General features: G+C 39.1%; 1 protein-coding gene across 9 annotated transcripts in view; it reads right to left on the bottom strand.

The window, feature by feature from the left end:
• The window catches only part of SPOPL (speckle type BTB/POZ protein like), a 79,075-nt gene that overhangs the window by 39,984 nt on the left and 16,911 nt on the right, over positions 1–22,180 (bottom strand). For 2 of the 9 annotated variants that reach the window (XM_070581255.1, XM_070581254.1), the window contains exon 2: positions 16,250–16,334. The exons of 5 other annotated variants lie outside the window; for them this stretch is intronic. The gene's annotated coding sequence lies outside the window, so the exon portion shown is untranslated. Of the gene's footprint in view, positions 1–1,913; positions 2,009–14,450; positions 14,483–16,249; positions 16,335–22,180 lie in introns of all 9 variants that reach the window. 2 more of the 9 variants (XM_070581256.1, XM_070581252.1) reach the window with 2 other exon arrangements.

Raw genomic sequence — 22,180 nt, 5'->3', positions numbered from 1 at the left:
TTAAATAGGACTGAAATTACTAAGAATATTTTAACTTTGGTGTGCCGTACCAGTCAAAAATTCAAATTAATGTCACAGAAAATAATAATTTTTAAAAAGGTTAATGTCAAATTTTCCAGAAAATGCTATAATCGCTCCATTTCTTACTGTTGAAGAGATTGATAAAGAAGTTAGAACAAAGGAATGATGAAGTGAGAGTAATTCTGGAAAGTGTTTACAATTGAATATAATGTAAAACTCAATAAAAGTAAAATAAATGTAAACATTAGGAAATCCATTATATTTCTGTGTTAGCAACAAACAGGAAATTTTAAAGGATACCATTAATAGTATTTAAAAACTCACTTCTCCTAGAAGTAAATCTAATTAAGGATGCTCACAATCTCTACACTGAAAGCTAGAAAGTGGTATTGAGTGACAGTAAAGATAAGCTAAACTAATGGAGGAATACACTATGTCCATGAAATGGAAAAATCAATCTTGTGAAGAATTCTCCCCAGATTAAGATATAAATTCGATGCAATCACAATCAAAATTCTAACAGTGCTTTTTTGTGGAAATCGACAGGTAAATTCTAAAATTTACATGGAAATGCAAAAGGATCAAGAACACCCAAAACAATCTTGAAGAATAACAAAGCTGAAGAACTATAAGTACACCAAGTATGTGATAATCAAGACTTAAATACAGTCACACAGCACATAACAATGATTCAGTCAATGACAGACCACATATACGATGGTGGTTCCATAAAGTTAGTACCATATAGCTTAGGTGTGTAGTGGACTATACCATCTAGGTTTGTAAGTACACTCTGTAATGTTCAAACAATGACAAAATCACCTAATAACGCATTTCTCCAAACATATTACAGTCCTTAAGTGACGCACGAATGTATACGATGTACGTATTATAAAATATCAAGACTTAAAATGTAGCCATTGAAATTAAGAAAGAGTGGTATTGGTGAAAGAATAGAAAAACTGATCAAAGGAAAAAAATAAAGAGTCCAGAAACAAATGCACATATATATAGCCAGTTCATTTATGATAAAGGTTAATGATGAAGTGCAGTACACAAAGGATGGTCTTTTAACAAATGGTGCTGGGTTGGGCTGGCCTGGCGGCTTAGTGGTTAAGTTTGTGTGCTTGCGTAGTGGTTAAGTTTGTGTGCTCTGCTTTGGCAGCCCAGGGTTTACTGGTTTGGATCCTGGGTGCAGATCTATGCACCCCTTATCAAGCCATGCTGTGGCAGGCATCCCACATATAAAGTAGAGGAAGAGGGACACAGATGTTAGCTCAGGGCCAATCTTCCTCAAAAAAAAAAAAAAAAAAGTGCTGGGTCAAATGAATAATCATAGAAAAATAAAATCTTCACTCACATCATATACAATGATCAATTCCAGATACACTGCAGAATAAATATGAAAGTAAAGCAAGAAAGCTTTTGGGGGGAAAAAATGGGAGAATATCTTTATAACTCTGAGGTAGGCAAACATTTCTTAAGCAGGACACAGGGTAGAAGATATCTGCAATACAGGTATCTGATCAGGATTTATATCCGGAATATACAGAGAATTCCTACAAATTATTATAAAAAATGCAAGCAATGCAACAGAAAAATTGGTCAAAAACTTAAATATTACATAAAAAGAAAAGAGGAGGATATCCAAAGGTCAATAAATATAAGAAAGCACGTTCAACTTCATTAGTCATCATACAAACACATTAAGACAACAATGTGATACCACTACTCAAGCAACAGAATAGCTAAAATTTAAAAAGACAATACAAGAAATGTTGGCAGATATGGAGAACTAATCTCTAAAATTACACTGAGAAGGAAAGCACAAATCAGTATAACAACTTTGGGAAACTACTGGCAATATCTATTAAAGCTAAACAAATGAATACCTTACAACTCATCATTTCACTTCTGGGTATACAGCCAATAGCAGACATTCATATGTTCATCAAAAGACGTGTACAAGCATCTTCATAGATGGACTCTAGATATAAATATGAAAATAAGCACTTGTGATAGTCCAAAACTAAAAACAATCCAAATGTCCATCAATACAATGGTTAAACTGTGGTACACTCATACACTGGAATACTATACAGCAATGAAAATGAACACTATTACAACAAGCAACATGGATCAATCTCATAGGCATAATGCTAAGCCAAAAAAGCCAGACATGCTGCATGGTTTCCATTCATACAAAGCTTTAAAACAGGTAAAACTATCTTAAGATATAAGAAGTCAGAATAGCAGAGGTATAAGTGACAAGATTTTGAGGAATTATAGATGTTATCAAAGTTTGCAGTTTAGAAAACAGACTTAACTCAGCAATAAAGGGGATTCATGTAAGCATAAGTTGGGGTTTTACACAACTTAAGATTTTGAGATACCAGTGTGGGGGCAGGATTATAAACATATTCAAAAAGACCATAAAAATATACATCACATTTATTGTAACTTTACAGAAGCGCACAGACACAGAAAAATGACACAATCAGGTAAGTGTTATTTATTGGCTTCGTATGAGTCTAATCATGCAAAGAACTCTATTATTCCAGCAGGTGCTTCCTAAGAAGGAACAAGAATCTCTAGAAACTAAAACCCTGCAAGTGTGCTTGCTACTGATTCCAGTGAGCCCTTCACCAAAAGCTTTCAACTCATATAACAGAGGGATTTTTCTCTGCAAATGCATCTTCAGTATTATAAAGAGAATCATTGTGAAAATTTATTGTAAAATAATCCACTTCATGGCCAACTTTGCAGAAACTTATCTGTTCTGTAAGGAAAAAGGGGCTGTCTAAAATGTATAACTAGCTTTTTCCTGAATAGAAACAATTTAACAATACCAAGAGCAGATATTTGTAAAGATTTTCTATAAGGCAGGCTTAAGTATGTATGCAATTTGACTCCCAAAATCACTCTATGAGGAAGGTAATAACTGCCTTTGCCAATGTTACAGATGATTAAACTAGAGCGCACAAAGGCTATGTAACCTGCCCAAGATGATAATGCTGAAATTTGGCAAAGCCTGTCTCTGAGCCTAAGCTTATACATTAAATTCTTAAATAATTTATGTTGGCAACAGAAAAAAAAAAATGCCTGGTTTAAAAAACCCAAAACAAAGGGGATTCACATCCTCTTCCAAACTCATGTGACAGATATATAGCTTTCTATCAATTTTCTAATTTCTAGATGCCTGGATCAGATATTGCACCCAAGACGGAACTCTGAAAACAGCACATGCTTCAAGGCAGTGAAGTGAGCACATTTATCTGTCTCTTTTATTTCCCAATATACCAATGAGATGACAGAAAATTTTCACAGAAGAACGAAGCCATACCATGGCTGGGAAATAAGAAAGGGTGATGTTGGTGGATCAGAAATTTTGAGAAATTCAAGGCAGATAAATGGGAACAAATTAGCAGAGAAATCAATCAGATGGGAACAGCTTTGCAGAGAAATTAAGGGAGAAAACCACAATCCAAGATACTAGAGGTATTTACAGCTCTTTGAAGGACGGTCAAAGAACCAACCTTTTATCAAACACAAAGGGTAGGAAAAGGCCAAGTGGCGATCATCTGGTTAATTATTTTAGAAACAGTATTTGGGCTGGCTGAGACAGCTGGGGCCCTCCTCGCTCCCAATGTTGGCAGTTGTGGCTTTTGCCATCATGCCAAAGCCCAAGAAGTGCCCTCTAAAGGAAGTGGGCCACCTGTCTGGGTACATTCCTTTGAGAGTGTCAGTGCCTGAGAAACAAACAGGACACAGATTGGATTGACTCTGAATAAGAGACATTAGAGCTGGGATAGAGAGAGGAGATAATTCCTAAGAGAAATTAGACATTAAAGCACTCTAACACACAAAATAAAGCCCTCTTTACTTTGGCATGAGTAGGGGTTCCCAATCCACCCACACAACCTACAGAGAGTTACCATGTTGAAACACGGCCCACTTACACTGAACACATCCATAGCCTTCCCATTCAAAAGAGGCCTGCTGAGGAACAGACGTACCTACACAATTTCTGAGAAAACCATGCCAGCCAGATACCATCACTTGGCAACTTAGTTCTTCATCCCAAAGTATTAAGGGAAAACCAAAGACCACAGACATTTGGGAGAAGATCCAAAAATGGAAAACAAAACAAAACAACCCTAGTAGAAATGGAGACGATTCAGTAGACAGAATGGTACACTTAAAAAAAATTTTTCGGGGCCGGTCCCGTGGCCAAGTGGTTAAGTTCACACGCTCTGCTTTGGCGTCCCAGGGTTCATATCCTGGGCGCAGACATGGCACTGCTCATCAGGCCATGCTGAGGTGGTGTCCCACATAGCACAACCAGAGGCACTCACAACTAGAATATGCAACTATGTACTGGGGGGTTTAGAGGAGAAGAAGAAGAAGACAAAAACCAAGACTGGCAACAGATGTTAGCTCAGGCACCAATCTTTAAAAAAAAAAAAAAAAATCATAAAGTATGCTTGAATAAAACAAAAATACCCTGCTTTGAAAAAGCAGTCAGAAAAACAAGAATTCTTGTTAATTAAAAATATAAATGATAAATTCAATTGGCAAGAATAAAAAAATGGTTATAACAGAGGCATAAGTGAAAAATAAAAGATAAAGACTACTTCTGAAGAGACAGACTAAAAACACAAAGAACGTAGGAAATAAGAGAAGTTAGGGACCGAGAGATCTAACTGAAGAGATCCAATATTCACCCTAATAAGTGCTCCTTAAGGGGATAAAAACAGGAATAATAGAGATATTTAAAGAGAAAAAACCAGAAGACTATTTCCAAGATGTGAAGGAAGCCACGAGTTCATAGACAGGCCTCACCAAGCGCTAAGAAGGCTTACTGAAAAAAGATCTATACCTACGCTACATCCTGGAAAACCAGAGTTCCACAAAAAAGAAAAAAATCCTAAAATTTCCCATGTTATCTACAAAGGAACAAATCACAGTGAAAACTGAATGCTTTTAAGGTTTATAAGAGAAAAAAATCTTGAACTTACAATTCCATACTCAAATTTATTCAGGAATGCAAGCTGAATAAAGGACATTTTCAGACAGCAAATACTTGAAAGTTTTGCCAGCCTATACTGAAAATTAATCAATGAGGTATTGTGAACTCAGTGAACTCCAACCTTTGTTGTAAGACATGTCTTTATGAGAAAAAACCATTTGAACATATGCTCTCAGTATATGTTTATTTAAACTAACATATTATTATACTAATATATTTACATATATTATAAAGCATTTCAAAATAAAAACTTAAAATAATCAGATAAAATTAACAGATAATTTAATTCCTAACATATTCTGACATTCCCCAAAATTATCTTGTGCACCCTTTTTAATGGGGATGTCTCACTTTGAACACCACAGGCCTAACCAAAGGAAAAAGAAACCCATGAACTCGAAGAAACAATAGAATTGAACGGGCCTCAGAGGAAGAGAAGGAAACTAAAAAAACTAAAAGAGAATCCACTAGAATTTGACACGTGGAAAATTTTCAATTGGTAAAGTTTTAATGTACATAGGATTACATTTCATTCTCTGTGAGGCCATTCTACTTTGTTCTAGACTAAGTGCTTATATAATGACATTATAAGTATTTCCAGGTTCAAAATTTTTAGAATTGATCTATAAATAAAGAAAAAAGAAATTACAGTCACAAAAACAAAATGCAAATACTTTGATGATATAAAATTAACAACAAATAATAATTGGGAGATTGAGAGAGGGAGAAGAGGAACAAGACTATCATTTAGAGTGGTAGACAATACTGTCTAGAGCTAATAAATAAAAACATTAATAAAAACCACTAACAGAACTAAAAGGAGGTGTAATTTACAGTGGGAGTAGGAAAGTGACTTCCTATTCTTTTCACTCTCTTATGTAATACATCTCAATACAATTATGACTTCTACTTTTTTTTTTTTTTTTTGAGGAAGATTAGCCCTGAGCTAACATCTGCCACCAATCCTCCTCTTTTCGCTGAGGAAGACTGGCCCTGAGCTAAGATCTGTGCCCATCTTCCTCTACTTTATACGTGGGACACCTGCCACAGCATGGCTTGCCAGCAGTGCATAGGTCCGCACCCAGAATCCAAACCTGTGAACCCTGGGCTGCCGAAGAGGAACGTGCGAACTTAACCGCTGCGCCACCGGGCCGGCCCAATTATGACTTCTCTTTTTAAAAAGCATTATAAGAAGGAGGAAAAAAGTAGTAGATAACATCGTATGCTCATTTAGAAAGCTGAAATTGGTTACTCATCGCCATAGTAAGCTCACATTAAACACTCCTACCACCACCTCCATCACTCCCTTTCATTTACGCCTTTCACTATTTGAGTTCTATGTGCATGGTTGTGTTTTTACCTAAACTATGATCTCTATGAAAGTCTTGTGTGTTTTATTCATTTCTGTAATGCAAAGCCTAGTACAATGCTTGGTGTATGTTTAAAAAAAGAGGAAGGGGGAGAATTCCAAGATGGCGCCGTGAGTAGTCCTCTTTGTCTCTCGCCCTTCGAGTCTACAATTATTTGGACACTTATCGCTTGACAAAGGATATCCAGACAGCATCTCAGGACGTCTGAGACACCCACGCGACTATACATCGGAAGGCGGACGGACTTTCCTCCAGGAGGATGTGGAAATAGGTGAAAACTCTCCGACCCCGACGGGCAGCCTAGTACCCGCAAGCCGCTTTCTTCCAACGGACGCCCCCAGAGGATCCACACACATCTAGGGCAGGAGCGAGAACACAACAGAGGAGCGACGGTGGAAACAGGTGACCAGAACCCTACTTAAAGCCCCCGCAATTACTCCTAAACGCAGAGGGAAACTTTGGAGTTGCACACCTGAGCCCGTGGGGAGAGTCTCTCCCCGCCATTGGCGGGGAGACCCAGCCTGGTGCTCGGGGCGCCCGGAGGGTCCCAGAGAGAGACACGTAGGGCACGGAGGTCTCCCAGCTGCCGTTGCCCGCCCCGTGGGACTAGGGATTGCCGGAGATCTCGGAGAGGACCGGGGCGGGGGAACTTTCAAAGGCCGGTCCGGCGACCCGGTGGGGAAGCGCCGGAGCTCCGCCAGGCAGCAGACAAAACTCTCTGTCTGCCGTTAGCAGAGGGGCCACGCTGAGCACTTCAGGGCTCCCGGCAGAGGCCCGGAGAGAAGCCCAGAGGGCGGGGCGCCCCCCAGCTGCCGTTGCCCTCCCCGTGGGACTAGGGATTGCCGGAGATCTCGGAGAGGACCGGGGCGGGGGAACTTTCAAAGGCCGGTTCGGCGACCCGGAGGGGAAGCGCCGGAGCTCCGCCAGGCAGCAGACAAAACTCTCTGTCTGCCATTAGCAGAGGGGCCACGCCCAGCCTTCAGGGCTCCCGGCAGAGGCCCGGACAGAAGCCCAGAGGGCGGGGCAACCCCCAGCTGCCGTTGCCCGCCCGGTGAGGCTAGGGATTGCCGGAGATCTCGGAGAGGACTGGGGCTGGAGAGAGTTCCAGAGACCCAGCTTAGTAGCCTAGGGGGAAACCCTACAGGCTCACAGAAGCCTTAGGGAAAGCCTATGCACAGCACCAGTAGAAGGCACCCAGCCGCCAGCCACAAGGCTGGAAGACCCCAGGGCAAAAGCAGCATAGCTAGGTGTACTAACCACAGACTGTAGAAGATGCCAATAGCTCTTCTGCGACCCATAGAGGACAAGTGAGATTTGGTGGGTGCCGACAGCAACGGAGCGACAAATATAAGTGATCCCACCCCTGGCCGCTGGAAAAGCCCATAACACCGTTGCAGACCCCAAGGAGAGAGCGCATCTAGGTGGGCAACAACAGCAGGCACCTGCAGCCTGAAGCCCCCCGTGACGGCCCCCACGGCAGAGGAGGGAATCCAAAGGGCCACTGTGGCTACGAAGAGGGGCCCAGGCCCAGTTAGCAACTACGGACAGGGTTCCTGGTTGGTGAAGTATAAACAGCTGCTCCCCCCACCGCAGCAGCTGAAACAAGTGAAAGGAGCAACTAAACTCTATCTCCATGCGGAGGCACAAATCAACATCATCAAGCAATATGAAAAAATACATTAAATCTCCAGAACAAAAAGAAAGTAACAAATACACAGAAAACAATCCCAAAGAAAATGAGATATATAACCTAAATGATGATGACTTCAAAACAGCCATCATTAAAATACTCACTGAGTTAAGAGAGAATTCTGACCGACAACTCAACGAGTTCAGGAGCTATGTCACAAAAGAGTTTGATACGATAAAGAAGAACCAAACAGAAATATTGGAAATGAAGAACACAATAGAGGAGATTAAGAAAAATCTAGATGCTCTGAACAGTAGGGCCGATAATATGGAGGAAAGAATTAGCAATTTGGAAGATGGCAATATAGAATTGTTGCAGGCAGAGGAGGAGAGAGAAGCAAGACTTAAAAGAAATGAAGAAACTCTCCGAGAATTATCAGACACAATTAGGAGATGCAACGTAAGGATTATAGGTATACCAGAGGGAGAAGAGAAGGAGAAAGGGGCAGAAAACCTATTCAAAGAAATAATGGCTGAGAACTTCCCAAATCTGGTGAGGGAGATGGATCTTCAGGTGACAGAAGCCAATAGATCTCCAAACTTTATCAATGCAAGAAGACCAACTCCACGGCATATAGTAGTGAAGCTAGCAAAAGTCAACGACAAGGAGAAAATATTAAGGACAGCCAGGCAAAAGAAACTAACCTACAAAGGAACCCCCATCAGGCTATCAGCAGATTTCTCAGCAGAAACTTTACAGGCTAGAAGAGAGTGGAATGATATATTCAAAAATCTGAAGGACAAAAACCTACAGCCGAGAATTCTCTACCCAGCGAAAATATCCTTCAAATACGATGGAGAAATAAAAACTTTCCCAGATAAACAAAAATTAAGGGAGTTCATTGTCACAAAACCTCCTCTTCAGGAAATCCTCAGGAAAACCCTCATTCCTGAAAAATCCAAAAAAGGAAAGGGGCTACAAAACCAAGAGCAGAGGAGATAAGTAGAAGGACAACAACAGAGAGTAGCAGCTCTACAGCAGAACAGATTAAACCATGGGACGAGAAACAAAGGAAACTGAAGAAAACCGGAAAACAAGACACAAAATGGTAGTGGTAGGCCCCCACGTCTCAATAATCACTCTAAATGTAAATGGATTGAACTCCCCAATCAAAAGACACAGAGTGGCAGGATGGATCAAAGAACAAGATCCAACAATATGCTGCCTCCAGGAAACACACCTCAGCCCCAAAGACAAACACAGACTCAGAGTGAAGGGATGGAGAACAATACTCCAAGCTAATAATGAACAAAAGAAAGCAGGTGTCGCTATACTAATATCAGACAAGGTAGATTTCAAAGCAAAACAGATAAAGAAAGACAAAGAGGGACAGTATATAATGATAAAAGGGACTCTCCACCAAGAAGACATAACTCTTATAAATATATACGCACCCAACACAGGAGCACCAAAATTTGTAAAGCAACTCTTAATAGAACTAAAAGAAGACATCAACAACAATACAATAATAGTAGGGGACCTCAACACACCATTAACACCAATGGACAGAACATCCAGACAGAAAATCAACAAGGAAATAATAGAATTAAATGAAAAATTAGACCAGATGGACTTAATAGATATATATAGAACACTTCATCCAAAAACAGCAGGTTACACATTCTTCTCAAGTGCACATGGAACATTCTCAAGGATTGACCATATTTTGGGAACCAAAGCAAACATCAATAAATACAAGAGAGTTGAAATAATATCAAGCATCTTTTCTGATCATAACGCTATTAAACTAGAAATCAACTACAAGAAAAAAGCAGAGAAAGGTGCAAAAATGTGGAGACTAAACAACACGCTTCTCAACAAACAATGGATCATTGAAGAAATTAAAGAAGAAATCAAATATTATCTGGAGACAAATGAAAATGAGAACACGACATACCAAATCATTTGGGAGGCAGCAAAAGCAGTCCTAAGAGGGAAATTCATCGCAATACAGGCTCACCTCACTAAACAAGAAAAAGCTCACGTAAGCAACCTCAAACGACACCTAACAGAACTAGAAAAAGAAGAACAAACAAGGCCCAGAGTCAGTAGAAGGAGGGAAATAATAAAAATAAGAGCAGAAATAAACGATATTGAAACAAAAAAGACAATAGAAAGGATCAATGAAACAAAGAGTTGGTTCTTCGAAAGAATTAACAAAATTGACAAACCCCTAGCCAGACTCACCAAGAAAAGAAGAGAGAAATCGCAAATTAATAAAATCAGGAATGACAGAGGAGAAATCACAACAGATACCAATGAAATACAAGAGATCATAAGAGAATACTATGAAAAACTATATGCCAACAAATTGAACAACCTGGAAGAAATGGACAAATTCCTAGACTCCTACAATCTCCCCAAACTGAATCAGGAAGAAATGGAGAATCTGAATAGACCAATCACAAGTAAGGAAATAGAAACGGTAATCAAAAACCTCCCCAAAAACAAGAGTCCAGGACCAGACGGCTTCTCTGGAGAATTCTACCAAACATTCAAAGAAGACTTAATACCTATTCTCCTCAAACTGTTCCAGAAAATTGAGAAAGATGGAGAACTCCCTAATACATTCTATGAAGCCAACATCACTCTGATCCCCAAACCTGACAAGGACAACACAAAGAAGGAGAACTACAGGCCGATATCACTGATGAACATAGATGCAAAAATCCTCAACAAAATTTTGGCAAACCCATTACAGCAATACATCAAAAAGATTATACACCATGATCAAGTGGGATTTATACCAGGGACACAGGGATGGTTCAACATCCGCAAGTCAATCAACGTGATACACTACATCAACAAAATGAAAACCAAAAACCACATGATCATCTCAATAGATGCAGAGAAAGCATTCGACAAGATCCAACACCCATTTATGATAAAAACCCTCAGTAAAATGGGTATAGAAGGAAAGTACCTCAACATAATAAAGGCCATATATGATAGACCCACAGCCAACATCATACTCAATGGACAAAAGCTGAAAGCCATCCCTCTGAGGACAGGAACAAGACAAGAGTGCCCACTTTCACCACTCCTATTCAACATAGTTCTGGAGGTGCTGGCCAGAGCAATTCGGCAGGAAAAAGAAATAAAAGGAATCCAAATAGGTAACGAAGAAGTAAAACTCTCGTTGTTTGCAGACGACATGATCTTATACATAGAAAACCCCAAAGAATCCACAGAAAAACTATTAGAAATAATCAACAACTACAGCAAAGTAGCAGGGTATAAAATTAACGTGCATAAATCAGTAGCATTTCTATACACTAACAATAAACTAACAGAAAAAGAACTCAAGAACTCTATCCCATTCACAATCGCAACGAAAAGAATAAAATACCTTGGGATAAACTTAACCAAGGAAGTGAAGGATCTATACAATGAAAACTACAAGACTTTCTTGAAAGAAATAGGCGATGACATAAAGAGATGGAAAAACATTCCTTGCACATGGATTGGAAGAATAAACATAGTTAAAATGTCCATACTACCTAAAGCAATATACAGATTCAATGCTATCCCAATCAGAATCCCAAGAACATTCTTCACAGAAATTGAACAAACAATCCTAAATTCATATGGGGCAACAAAAGACCGCGAATTGCTAAAGCAATCCTGAGCAAGAAAAACAAAGCCGGCGGAATCACAATCCCCGATTTCAAAACATACTACAAAGCTACAGTGATCAAAACAGCATGGTACTGGTACAAAAACAGGTCCACAGATCAATGGAACAGAATTGAAAGCCCAGAGATAAAACCACACATCTATGGACAGCTAATCTTCGACAAAGGAGCAGAGGGCCTACAATGGAGAAAAGAAAGTCTCTTCAACAAATGGTCCTGGGAAAACTGGACAGCCACATGCAAAAGATTGAAAATTAACCATTCTTTTTCACCACACACCAAAATAAACTCAAAATGGATCAAAGACCTAAAGATTAGGCCTGAGACAATAAGTCTTTTGGAAGAGAATATAGGCAGTACACTCTTTGACATCAGTTTCAAAAGAATCTTTTCGGACACTGTAACTCCTCAGTTGAGGGAAACAATAGAAAGAATAAACAAATGGGACTTCATCAGACTAAAGAGCTTCTTCAAGGCAAGGGAAAACCGGATTGAAACAAAAAAACAGCTCACTAATTGGGAAAAAATATGTACAAGCCACTTATCCGACAAAGGGTTAATCTCCATAATATACAAAGAACTCACACTGCTTAACAACAAAAAAACAAACAACCCGATCAAAAAATGGGCAGAGGACATGAACAGACATTTCTCAAAAGAAGATATGAATATGGCCAATAGACACATGAAAAGATGTTCATCATCGCTAATCATCAGGGAAATGCAAATCAAAACTACACTAAGATATCACCTTACCCCCGTTAGATTGGCAAAAACATCCAAAACCAAGAACGACAAATGTTGGAGAGGTTGTGGAGAAAGAGGAACCCTCATACACTGTTGGTGGGAATGCAAACTGGTACAGCCACTATGGAAAACAGTATGGAGATTTCTCAAAAAGTTAAAAATAGAAATACCCTATGACCCAGCCATCCCATTACTGGGTATCTATCCTAAGAACCTGATATCAGATATCTCAAGAGTCCGTTGCACCCCTATGTTCATCGCAGCATTATTTACAATAGCCAAGACGTGGAACCAGCCTACATGCCCAGAAACTGATGATTGGATAAAGAAGATGTGGTATATATACACAATGGAATACTACTCAGCCATAAAAAAAGACGAAATTGGCCCATTCACAACAATGTGGATGGACCTCGAGGGCATTATGTTAAGCGAAATAAGTCAGTCAGAGAAAGACGAACTCTATATGACTCCACTCATAGGTGGAAATTAGTATATTGAGAAGGAGATCTGATCGGTGGTTACCAGGGAAAAGGGGGGGTGGGGGGAGGGTACGGAGGGGGAAGTGGTGTACCCACAACATGACTAACAAAAATGTACAACTGAAATCTCACAAGGGTGTAATCTATCATAACATTAATAAAAAAATAAAAAAATAAAAAAAAAGAGGAAGGGGGACTAATTATATGGTCTGAGGGAATTAATGAAATAGCTAATTTAGACCTAGACATGAAAACAGAAAAGTCAACTTGTAGTTCCCATCACTTAAAACCAGTTTGTCTAAAGTTTACTAAAATGTGTATAACATGGAGAGAAAGTCTCCTCTTCAAAATATAAACAAACAGCTGTGACTTTCAATAGAATGACTCACCTCAGTGGCTGCAAGTCTGAGAAGAATCCTAGGGGGCAAGAACAGATGAAGAATACAGCAACAGCAGTATTCTGAACCATCAGGAAAAAAGCTGGCTATGGATGGGAAGCTCATTCCTCCTCCCTGACTACATACATTCCTATATGAAGGGAAAGCCAAAAGAGCTGAGGCAAATGGGAGGAGGAGGGGATGCCCACCCAGGAGTATGGCTGACAGTGACAAAACTACACCGGGCCTCGGCTTACAAAAAGAAAAAATGCATGGGCTGAGCAAATACCTTCCTTTACCTTATAGTCTACTTACCTGGGCCCTTAATTTTTTTTACTTTGGCTATTGAGAGGCCTAAGTGAAATAGCTGTTTTACAGTTTAAACTTTCTGCCCCAAGTAAAAGGTTACTTTCCTTCAAGATTAACAAGTTTCAACAAATCATTTTTAGAAGTCAAAAGCAGAAGAATATCAGTAATTTCATATGGTGCAAACTAATAGTCCCAGCATCTAAGTGATTATAAATGGTAGCCTTTTGGATTTATATTTCTCTAGGGCAGCAATCCTCAAATTAAGTGTGCATTAGAATCACCTAGAAGGCTTGTTAAACCAGAATGCTGGGCCTCAATCCCAGAGTTAATGACTCAGTGGGTCTAGGTCAGGCCCTGAATTCTGTATTTCTACAAAGGTCTCCGTGGTGCTGATGCTTCTGTTCTGGGGATCTCACACTGAGAACCACTGTTCTAGTCTGAGGGTCAGACCAGAAAGCTATTAATACCACTAATACAAAAATCTCATCCTCACTGCCCTAGCTATCCATCTGTCCTCTACCTCTGACTAAGTGTTCCTTTTTACCTAAGTATTATCCTGAGGGGTTGGGCTAGTTTTCAACTTCTTTGTTCCAGGGTCTTATCCAGTGTTATGGAATCTCGTTTGAAATTCACAACACCCTCTAACACTGAAAGTAAGGAGGGAGTTTTAATTGCATATAGTATGTATGGAAACTTTAGAAGGATAAGCAAAAGACTTACACACATTTTAAGACCAACTCTTTTTTATGGTGGAGGTTTCTACTCAAGCAGAGATTTAAAGAATGCTTACTGTTGCCTTGTCTTTCAAAACCAAGGCTCTCCCTTAAAAACAAAAAAAGAAAAGAAAGAAAACAAACAAAGAGTCAACTCCTGTGTACACACATTGTAACCCCACAAAAATCACTGCATTTCTGTTGCTTTAATGTACTTTCAAAGAAAGGATTAAAAGTAAGAAACCAATTAACATCATTTCTAGACATAGACATAATATGTCATTTTCCTTAACAATGAAAAAATGGAAAAAAGCCCTAGGATCCACATGTTGAGAGATGTGGACTCTTCCTAGCCATTTTAGGTTTCAGCCACACGACCTATATCACTGAGCTTTTGGCTATACAAAGAGTTGGGGTCAAGAATTACTCAGTCCCATTCAGTTCTACCTTAAGTTAATACAGTAAGACTCATACACCTTAGACTAGGACTTACTTGATATCATCACATAACTTCCTCAGACTGCAATGAACTTAAAAAAAAAGAAATCAACTGGGGCCGGCCTGGGGCACAGTGGTTAAGTTTGCATGCTCTGCTTCAGCGGCCCGGGGTTCACCAGTTCAGATCCTGGGTGCAGACCTACACACCGCTATCAAGCCATGCTGTGGCAGTCATCCCACACATAAAGTAGAGGAAGATGTTAGCTCAGGGCCAGCCTTCCTCAAAAAAAAAAAAAAAATCTACTGCACAACTATAGATCATTTCAGAACCTGATTGCTTTTCCTAAGGCATAACATATTAAGGATATTCTGGATCTTTTCAAATCACTTTTAAACATCATTTGCAAACAACTAGATTTGTATGTCATGCTAGCTGCTATAAATTCAATTGTTTTCTTATTACTTATATAATAACTTATATACAAGGCACAATAAGAAAAATATAACCCTATCTGTATTTATATTAATAGATATATCCCCTTAAAATATAGGAAGCATGTTTCACTTTTTAAAAAGAGGCTACTTCCAGAAATTTTATAAAAATATTATTGGGATTTTTAAAAATCAGCTTTATTCAGTTAGCATGACAGTTTATAACTATGGTTATTAAACTTCATGAGGTAAGATTTTTTTGTTTTGTTTTGTTTTTTGAGGAAGATTAGCCCTGAGCTAACTACTGCCAATCCTCCTCTTTTTGCTGAGGAAGACTGGCCCTGAGCTAACATTCGTACCCATCTTCCTCTACTTTATATGTGGGATGCCTACCAGAGCATGGCTTGCCAAGCAGTGCCATGTCTGCACCTGGGATCCAAACCAGCAAACCCCGGGCTGCCAAAGCAGAACATGTGAACTTAACCGCTGCACCACCAGGCTGGCCCCCATGAGGCAAGATTTTAAATTATAGTAATAAATAAACTGTGGTGAACTAAAAAGCGACAAGACTAGCAATCAGGAGACTACTCACTATGACCAAGTTGCAAGACCTCTCTGGTTCTTTTTTTTTTTTTTTAATCATACATTTGGTCCTTTACTCTCTCTCTCTTATTCACTGACCCGTTTTGAGTATTTTTGGGGAACCTACACTGAGCTAGGCCCTGTGGAAACAAGGAAGGAGAACAGAAAGACAGCCCCTAATCTCATAATCTGAGCTACATCTCAGAGGTTCTTCTGGTTAAATCTTCTATAACTTTAAATGTGCTTAAGAGAACAAACAAAACAGCAAACACCTGATCAAGTCTTTTGCGGTAAAAATTTCAAATAGCTGAAACCAAATCATGTCACCCAAATTCATATGTGTATGAACGTATTTATTTTTAAGCAGCAGGAGCATGATAAAAGGAACAGGATCATTCAGATACTCTTAACACCAAAGACTTACCTTCAAGTTCACCAGTCTCTAAAAGCAAATTTACAGGGGCATCAGCCTACAGAGTTTTGCAAATATCAGGAACGGCTTAAGGCTACTAACAAGACAGAAAGAATCAGAAATTATCTATGAGTAATTTGTCTTTTTTGTAAAACGTGTGAAACAGCATGGAAATATACACATTTCATAAACTTCTGATACAATTTTAAATTTTGAAAGTCAATTTAATTCAAGCTCTAATTTATAAATTACAGTAACACTTCTTTTATCTAACTCAGAGGAGTAAGTTACCTCAATTAACAAACGATAGATAATTTAACCTTATCTCTTCTTTAAGCACCAACACTGTGTTTTAATCTATCCATCTTAATTGCCACCTTCTTTTGTAAAACTTTTACTAACCAATCTACTTCCCTATACCATTTTCCTCAGTAAAATGAAGGAATCCCTAGCTACCCAAGTACTTTCATAACCAGTGCCTCACACATAGAATTAATCAAATTTATTGTAGTTATTAGTTCAATAATCCATAAGATTTTACTTTCCACTTCACTCTTAAACAACATTATCTCATTTGATCCTCTAAACAACCCTGTGAAGTAGTTCCTTCTATTTTACAAACAGGGAGACTGAAACACAGAAGGAATGTGATCTAAGGCCCAGAGGTTTAGGAAAAAAAGAACCACCAGCTAGTCAGAAATTGAATCCAGGGTTTTTAACTGAAAATATTATGATTTGTCCAATTCATCAAATGTGCTGACCTCCTTGAGATTACTATATTTTCACTTTTATGTAACCACTGCCTAGTACAGAAAACGGCAGAAAGTAAGCAAAGGCATATTGACTGGATTTGAAGTCAGCTACTACAAAAGTATTACATATTTACTAGACAGTACATAATTTATTGCCTCCTAAAAAACAAAGTACCAAATATAATTTAGCACTACACAATGATCCAGGGAACACCATCAGGGTTAAGAATTTGGTTTCTGATATTAGACTTAGGTTCAAATTCTGAAACCGTGTGAACTCTCTTGGTCTCAATTTTCTTGTCTGTAAAATCAGAATAATAAATGGTAATTGTCCCAAATGACTGGTGTACTGAATGGGAATGTATAGAAGACACCTACTGTAGTGTCTGGTACATAGAAACCACACAATCTCTTAGTTTACTTAGTTTAAGTATATGAGTACCAACGTGAAACTCAAAGATAGAAGTAGTTTACAAAACAGCAATAATCTCATGCTATGAAGAAGAGCAGAGTGAAATTTGCCTAAATAAGTTTTCTTCAGGTTTTCTTTTTGTTTTTTTAACCCTTTCACTTGGCTCTCCATCAGCCATTACATCAGGTATTAACTCTGTTGCTCTCACATTGCTTATCTCTAACAACTTCCATCTCCCTTTTAATGCAAGTAATGTGAGGTATAGCTGGAAAATGTTCAAAATGTCTCTTAGGAACTGTGTAACCTTAAGGGAACTTTCTGGAATAATGGAAATGATCTATATCTTGACTGGGCTGTTGTTACACAGGTGAATACATCTATCAGAACTCACTGAAATGTACCTGTAAGACATACTGGCCACTTGCCCCACTCCTGACCCCCCACAAGCCCCCTGTAGGGTCCCCAGTCCAGGCCCTGACTGCATCCTGTCCTTCCGTGTTTCAGGAATTCAAAGTAAATAGGGAGATCCAGCTCCTCCAAGTGGCTGCAAATCATTACACCCTGGAGCCTGAGAAGAATCTGAGGCCTGCTTCCAGGTCATGGAGCAGCTCAGTGAGAATGAGAGCTACAGCTTGTCCTGCCAGCTGGAGCCCCCACACCAGTGGGCCAGCAATATGCAACTGTTCTTCAAGACCAGGAAGAACTGGCCATCATCAAGCTCAGGGGCAACAACCAGGCCCCTGACAGAGAGCCCAGTTCCAGTGGCAGATCACACTCCTGAGACCAGCTGAAGTGTGGCCCCATCCTCAGCTGTGGGGACACAGCTGGGACACCCAGGGTGCGCTGGGGTAGCTCCTCCTACCCTGATGGGAAGGAGAACATTGTGAGCTTCCTGGCATCCCCTGAAGGCCAGGAAGGAGGGGACAACCCTGCCTCAACTCCCTGATCTCTCTACCCCAGCACCCAGCCTATTTACCTATTGATGGGAGGGGCAATATTTACTTGTTGTAGAGAGCAAATGTTAGAATAGAATATTAAACATAGTTATATTAAAATCCTGTTTCTATTAAAAAATACATATTAAATTTTTTTTTAGGTTTCCTAGCCCTTGAGCAAGATACCTTCCTTTTCTGGCCCTTAGCTTTGTCATCTTCAGAAAGAGAATAATTACTCAGAAAGATTACAGTGAGTGAGTGTTAAAGGAGACAATGTAAAGTACTTCCACTAGTTTCTGCACAGTTGCTAACTTTGGATACACTAATATTAACCCTAGGCATTTTTCAAATTTACCTGAGTCCTAAAACTATATTCTCTCCATCTTCATTCTCCTACTCTCCTCTCATCTCTTTAGCCCCTCCCTGTGGTTTTTTTTTTTTACAAAATTACAATGGAGTCTTTTGCCTTCCTGTTTCTCCTCCTGCTCATTTAGAGATGGTTAAAAATTTTTTACCTTAAATTACTGAAGACTTCTTTACTCATCTTGCCCAAAATTAATCTGCTATAATTCCTTCCTCAAGAGCCTAATGCTCCAATGAAAGAAAACAACAAAGTAACCCATTGCCAGAGATTAGAGTTGTAACAACTGTTGAAAAGTCTAAAGATATGCATCAATACAAACATGTCTAATTAAAATTGGGGCATTAATTCCATATTTTGAAAATATAACTGTATTAAACTAACATGTCTAAAATTTGGGTTATTAATTCCCTATTTTCAAATACAAACATATCTAATTAAAATTGGGGTTATTAATTCCATATTTTGAAAATACAAATGTGTTAAAGTAACAGTTCCTTTTACCTGTTTTTAAATCATTTTTTTAAAGTGTGCAAGCAATGCTCCTTGTTCCAGAATTCCAGGACACTGGAACAATTTCACATTCATCTACCATTTACTGACCAAACATTTATTAAGTACCTAAATAGGTCAGGCACTGGAGAAACAAAGATAAGGTCAGAGAAGCAAATACCTAACTAAAGCAGCTAAAGGAGAATTGCTAAAATAGTATCCTTTTCTTACACCTGTGAAGGATCTAGAAAAAACAGTTGAATAGTTATAGAGTTCTTTTCCCTATGGTTGCTTCCAGAACACTTTTCCAACCTCCTACCAAAACTGTAGGGAACTGCATGAGCCCACTGTTATGGTCTCTTGTCCTCTTCCCCCTTGCTCTCACCTTCTCAACTCTCTTCTAGGTGGGTTCATTTATGGAAGACTTCAACACCTGTCTCCATTGTCTTCCTCACTACTCCTGCCATCACCTTGGCTGACTGCACTTCTGTGGACTTCCAAGCTACCAACATCAAAGTTTCTTGACCTCCACAAAGATTTCACCCACTTAAAATATTAGCAATCTTTTTCAAAGATTCTGACTTGAAATTTACTACCTAGAGGGGCTGGCCCCATGGCCGAGTGGTTAAGTTCGTGCGCTCCGCTGCAGGCGGCCCAGTGTTTCGTTAGTTCGAATCCTGGGCGCGGACATGGCACTGCTCATCAGACCACGCTGAGGCAGCGTCCCACATGCCACAACTAAAAGGATCCACAACGAAGAATATACAACTATGTACTGGGGGGCTTTGGGGAGAAAAAGGAAAAAATAAAATCTTAAAAAAAAAAAGAAATTTACTACCTAGAATAGCTTGATCAACTATGAAAATAAACTTCAGTATATCATTTTCATAACAGAACTTATTCCCATTCTGTCAAGTTAATCCTCCAATATCTCTTACAACAACAATTCATTGAGCCCTTCCCATTCTTCTGAAGTCATTATCCCCATACTGGCTTCACTTCCTTCCTTATCAAACTCAAAACCCACAATGCATCACTTCAAACGCTCTCTAGCAAGCATGCTTAACATTTTACTCCATTGTTCTTTTACCACAATCATTCTGTAAACCTTCTACTCCATTATCAATCTAAACACCCACTGTCTGCTCTTTTATTTGGTTCACTGAGCAATGGTGTAGAAAATCTTAAAACAGCAGAATAGCAGACTCTTAAGTATATGCTTTCAATAAATACATACTTCTGTTTTTAACTAATTGCTGTCAAAAGGGTTTGTTGCAAAATAAAAGTCGACCAAATAATGAAATAATTAAATTAAAGTGGGAATTCAGCTCCTCAGCTGTACTAGACTCATTTTAAGTGCTCAATAGACACACGTGGCTAGTGGCTGCTAGAATGGAAAGTACAGAATTCAGAACATTTCTACCACTGCACAAAGCATTATTAAACAGTGCTGCTCTACACATTCTACAGCAGTACTGCTCAGCCACTATTTCAGCTCATATAACCTGTAATTTTCTACTGACACCACCTACTGCCATCCTTGTGACTTCAAGAACCTTGCAAGCTGCAGCACTGAACATGGAATAACAGGCTGGTGCCCAAAGTGCTCAACAAGGGCAGTGGCATCAAATCTATCTGTTACCATCACCTGATACTGAAAGGAATTAGTTGCCCTCAGTCATTTGTGTCCCAGCCCACTTCCAATCATGGAGATCCCCACCCCAATACTGTCATTAAGGGAAGGTATTGATTACATTGTATCTGAGGAGGGTTAGGGAAAGAGAGATGTACTTGGTAGATTCCTTTCAGATTTTATTACCTGTTAAAGATAGAAGCTATTATTGCATATGTATCTCACATATGGCTAGACTAGCTCATGGCAGCAGCTGAAGTAAAAAGTCTACTAAATCCACTCAGGCTTATTTTAATGCAACGAATGATACATTAAAAATTAAATATCTAGGGGCCTAGTGGTTAAGTTTGGAGCAATCCACTTCAGGAGCCAGGGTTCATGGGTTCAGATCTTCGGCGCAGACCTACATCACTTGTCAGCCATGCTGTGGTGGTAACCCACATACAAAATAGAGGAAGACTGTCACAGATGTTAGTTCAGGGCTCACCTTCCTCAAGCCAAAAAAAAAGAGGAAGACTGGCAATGGACGATAGCTCAGGGCGAATCTTCTTCAGCAAAAAAAAAAGAAAGGAAGAAAAAAATTAAATATCTGTTACAAATGCTCAATCAGATAGGATGCTGGACAAAAGACAGAAATTTAGTATTAACCTAGGCAAAAGCAGGATAAACCATCATCCTTGAAAAAGAAATGAGGGACTACTACTGTTTGGACCTCTTACTAATAAAATCTATGAAAAAAATTGGAAAAATAGCATGCCTTAAGATAAAGGATAGGGATCCACATGTCTATATCATTATATCTTGTGTGTCCATAACCAGTAAAATGGCTTAATTCTCCTTAAAGTAAAATGTTTTCTTAAAGAAAATCAATTTGCATAGCTGCTGAGTTTACAGGGGAAAAAAAATTAAAAAATGAAAGAAAGAAAAAGCCTAAAGAGAAAGAAATGAAGCAAAATGATCCACGAAAAGCAATGCTAGGATTTTAATCCAGTCTCTTCTGAAATGATGTAACACAAAGTGAAACTAGACAATAAAAGTGGGCTACTGCCATCCACCTACCAGCCCTACCTCTCTCATGAGGAAATGCTTTGCAAAATAAACTGAGTTGTTCTTGTGCCTCACAGGAATGCCTTAAGGACATGAATGCCATCTCAGCTCTTCTGATGATGAGCTAATAATTCCAAGATTCTTATAACCAGCGATAATCAGTAACTGCTTATGAATATGGAGAGCACAAGTGTTTATCAAATGGCTACTCCACCTAGGAACAGTACTTTGCAGCAGTAAGAAGTAGTCAGATATAAAAATATTAGCTATAAAAAGGGAAAACTATGGGCTTATCTGAGTCATACGTCTCT

The sequence above is a fragment of the Equus przewalskii genome, chromosome 17, assembly GCF_037783145.1.
Source record: "Equus przewalskii isolate Varuska chromosome 17, EquPr2, whole genome shotgun sequence".
Taxonomy (NCBI): domain Eukaryota; kingdom Metazoa; phylum Chordata; class Mammalia; order Perissodactyla; family Equidae; genus Equus; species Equus przewalskii.
This window is presented reverse-complemented; position numbering and strand designations above follow the sequence as displayed.